The following is a 4,809-nucleotide window of genomic DNA, read 5'->3' as shown; positions in this document are numbered from 1 at the left end:
AAGAAGAGGCTCAGGGGAGACCTCATTGCTCTCTGCAACTACCTGAAAGGAAGGGGTGGGGAGCTGGGGGTCAGCCTCTTCTCACAGGTAACCAGTGATAGGACTAGAGGGAATGGCCTCAAGTTGCACCAGGGGAGGCTCAGGTTGGAAATGAGGAGACATTTCTGCTCAGAAAGAGCAGTCAGGCACTGGGACGGGTTGCCCAGGGAGGTGGTGGAGTCATTGTCCCTGGGGGTGTTCAAGGAGCGTTGGATGTGGTGCTTGGGGACATGGTTTAGTGGGTGACACTGGTGGCAGGGGGATGGTTGGACCAGGTGATCTTGGAGGGCTTTTCCAGCCTTAATGGTTCTGTGGTTCTGTGATTCCATGACAGCTGGATTTCACTAATCTGCTATAACTCTTTGCACATCTCAGCAAATTCAAGCAGATGTAGCATTTTGGCTTGGATATTTGTGAATGAACAGCATACACAAGCACACACACCCACACAGAGGGCCATAAAAGAGTTAAATAGTGAGTTGGCAAAAACTGCTAATTACGCTTTGCTTCCAGATGAGTGAAGGCTGTAGGGAATTATGCAGGGACTTAACAACTCGTAGTCACCAGAGCAGCACAGCGTTAAGTGAAGTCCCCAAATGCCAAACGCAGCCTGATGCACACTGAGAGGCACACTCATGCGTACCTCACACAGGGCTTGACGCTAATCAAAACCAGTCAAAAAACAAAAGCTGAGACTTATATTTTTCTTTCATGCTGCCTCAAAGCTTCCCATCATCCATGCAGCTATGTCTTATAAACCAAAAACTGAAAATGTCCTTTCAGTAATGTAATTTTTGTAAAAGGCGGCAGGCAACAGGCTGCTGGCACTGCTCAGTTCTGTCTCCATGTGGTCCTGCATCTGAGTTTGTTTCACTTCTTGACTGTGGTGGGTTTGCTCTGTGTGTCTACAGAACCTGGCTGTAGGAGCCCTGCTCCATTGGCTGTGACCCCTGGCCAATGCAGAGTTATTATTTATAATTATGCAGTTTTATTTAAACTGCAGGAAATTCAAGTACAGCAAACTGAAACATGATTTGAGTATCTTTTTAAGTATGATGTATAAGCAACAGACCACCTTGGACCACCATGCCGTAAGAAATAATTGGGATAGATGCTCTTCAATAAGGATGAGAGGTTTAGAAATGAGAATATGATGTCCTTTATTTCTTAAAAAGTAATTTTTTTCTCTCATTTTTCCAATGTCAGGAAACCATTTGTTAAGGGAGAGATAAGGAAACTTCACCTGAAATATTAATCCCTAATTGTCGCTTTGAATATTTCTTGCTTTTGCCTTTGAAATATTTGTCTTTGATTGTGCTCAAAAATTGGACACTAGGGTCTCCGTGTCCTGGCTCTGCATGACACAACAGTACCTCTTGTTCCTGTCAAAACCTGTCTGGCTGCATTCATCAGTTACCCCCTAAATTCCAAATTATCAAGTTATTTTCCAGCTATTTGAACCCCATTTACACCCGGAGCAGTCAGGAGACTGGCAGTCACGAAGAGAATTTCCTCCCAAGCCCCCATTTCCTCTCCAACCCCTCTGCGACCTTAGGAAAAGAGAGGGGAGGAAAAACCCCAAAACCTGCTGGATTCTCTGCCCAACGGAGCGATGTGGTGCAACATCTCGGGCCCGAATGGAGGAGATCCCGTGACCCCAAGCAGCCCCAGCATCCCGCGCCAGCTGCCTCGATGGGCTGAAGTGAGGCTGTCAATAAACACCCCAATGAAAGGAAGTTGTTGGGTTGTAATTAACATATGCCATTAGTATCTGTCGCTCTGGCCAGACGCAGCAGACAGGCTGAACCCATACATACAAATGAGTGTCTGCCCGAGCCGTGCGGAGGAGAGGGAGAGATGATTTCATTGTGAGCGTCTGGTGCTGTCAGCAGCTTTAAATCACGCTGGCACTTACCAGCGAAAACAGTAACGACCATTGTGTCCTGCAACAATAATACGGATTTAAAACCCGGCTTTATTTAATAAACATTTCTAAGCGCCTCTTTACTCTCTTCTTTTGACCGGAGATGCTGAATTTAAATGATATTTCAAGGCAAGAAGCTCCGTCCCACCAAGGATAACTTTTGGTGAGACTCGTTTTCGGGGCTCCTGTACCTACGGCTCTTTCGCAACTCTTTCCAGCGCCGCTGCCAGCGGGGAAGGTGATGACGGCTGTCCCATGGGAGGCGTTATCAGCCCGCTTCCTAAGAACATGATGAACAGCTTCTTAAAAGGTCTGAAGCGAGCCCCCATCCACCCACCAGCTGGAAGGCTTTCCGCCTAATTCGGGGTGGGAGCCGGGCAGCGGTGGGCTCGGGGTGCTGGATGAGCTCGTGCTCATCCTCTGAGGGTGAGATGGGGAAGGCTGTGGACAGCAGACACCTCCTGGCACCTGGGATGCCCATGGACATGCACTCATCCTCTTGTCCCATCAGGATGTGCAGGATGCCTTCAGGTACAGGGCACACAGCTGTCCCCAAAAACAGCATGCAGTAAATTAATTAAGTTAATGTATCACCAGATATTAGTCTCCCAAAGTGGTCACGATACTTGGGTGTGAGCCCTTTTATTTTTTCTGAAGCCGTAACGATGCTGTTCTTCTTTTCATTCCCAATAATTATCTTTGCACGGCTTTGCACAAATTCCTCTTTCTCTTAGGGGGATGAAAGATGAAAATGCCCGGACAAGCCTCAGCCCATTGGCAATGCCTGAGACCTCCCCGTTAATTGCTATCGCTCTGTTCTCACTCCAAAGAGAAATGTCAGGAATTGAAGGCTTAGCAGCTTTTTATCCCCTCTAAAAATAAAGCCTCGGTGAATTGGAAAAATAATAATAATTTGCAACCCCCTAATATATTACTGGAAGTTAATTGTAATTATTTTTCTTCGCAGTTGCCTCGGCCTTCCTGTAGGTTTTTAAACGTTTATTTACATAAGCGATTAGTTCAAGTCACATCGCTACCAAAACCAGTAGATCCAGGGCTGCAAACGTGATTCTGCTGAATTGCTAAACTGCAGCAAAAACCAACAAAGTCAGAAACATCTGGGCTGTGCTCCAAGACGCTGGATTTATGTGATCACATTCTGCATCTTGGTTCAGTTTGACAGAGTATTTTCCTACTTTCCGCATTAAAATAGCTTCAAAGGTCTCTGCAGGAGTTTCTTGTTGGAGGCATTTGAGATGGCAGATGATAATTAGACATTTCTATAGCGCAGAAATTATTCTCTTTGCATTTCCCCAGTTTGCAGGCAAAGCTGCGGTCAGCAACTGTCTGACTCATCCTCTCATCTTCCTACTTTTAAAACCCCACAGTTCTCCTATTTATTGGCAATTAAAAAAAAAAAAAAAAAAAAAGAGCTTTACTACCTCAAAAAAAAAAAAAAATCCTGTTTTATTGTCCTGGCTTCCAGCTTTCCGCAGCCAAATTGCTGTCACCTCCATTGGCATTAGTGTCCAGGGAGGCGCTGCACAAACCCCTAGGATTCATCCCTGTGGTGGTGCACCCTTTTTAAGGACAGAGGCATCTGGGCAGTCCGACTCTCATCCATCAGCAGACCCAGCAGGATGCAGCTGGTACTCCCCGAAATGCCCTGGGAGAAGCTGTGGGATGGGCCCCCTCAGCTGGCGCTGCTCCAGAGGCAAGGCCAAGGGCCAGAGGGGTTAGGAGGCTGCCAAAGGAGCTGTTTGCTTTGACAGTTTTCTCACATTTCATACTAAAATCCCAAGAAGTGGTTGTAGCAACGCATCCTCCTGAGACGGTTTGGATGTGCCCAGCATTACAGGATGCTCAACGGGCACCACCAGCTTCTGGCCCTACCTGAAGCTAAACAATATGAACAGGCTGGTTTTGGTGTTTCCACCCAAACTGCTGCACTGGAAGGATGTCTTCAGATGGAGGCCTCTGCTGCCAGATCTTTGGATGGAGAAATAGCCCTGTAATGCCAGAGCACAAAGCTGCTGCTTCTTGCCAAAAGACTGCAACAGCATCTTCTTTTTTTTTTTTGCTTTAGAGATAAAGTGAGCTGGGGACTTAGCACTGCGACATTTGGCAGGTGGATGAGGACCTGCAGCTGGAGCCCAGCTCTTCTAGAGTCTTCAGCCAGCCTGGAAATAGGTTTCAAACTACTTCTGTACCATCAAGAAAAGGGACAACCTTGTACTGTATTTTCCCCTGTATGAAGTCCCCCTGCCTGTAACAGGGTTTCCAGGGAGAAAAATTGATGTCTTAAAACAAATTCCTAGACCAAGATCTAAATTTGAGGGCGCTTTATGGAAACTGGTTTCACTGGTTTCATTCACCAAATCTATTTTCTGGATGCTGCGCATTTTCTTTAACCTTTTGATGATGAACTTACCCTAAGTATTTTGACTCAGGAAGCCGTTCCACCCCAAAGCAGTAGTTCAGCCGCCGAGTTCAAAGGCACGAGAAGAAAAGGTTACCAGTGAGAAGTTCCATTAGGAAGTAGATTTAATCTTCTGATATGTATATTCATCAGTGCTTAATGTATTTAGTACAGTGCCTAGGGCAACCCACTGCGTTAGCTGGGGATAGAGCTCCAGCCTTGTGCTTTTTGCTTTCTGTAGGTGCAACACCCATCAGTAGGAGCTGGGGCTGCTCTGTCCTGCTGTCCCCTCCACCCATTCACATAGAAAAGGGAAGAAGAGGGGAGACTTAGGGAAGAAGTTAAAAAAAAATCCCTCTACATTTTTTCTTATTTTATTTCAATAGGGGAAACTAGAAACTTATGGAGGCTGGTAGAAGAAGCAGAG

Source organism: Aythya marila (assembly GCF_965140915.1).
Source record: "Aythya marila genome assembly, chromosome: 1".
NCBI lineage: Eukaryota > Metazoa > Chordata > Aves > Anseriformes > Anatidae > Aythya > Aythya marila.
This window is presented reverse-complemented; position numbering follows the sequence as displayed.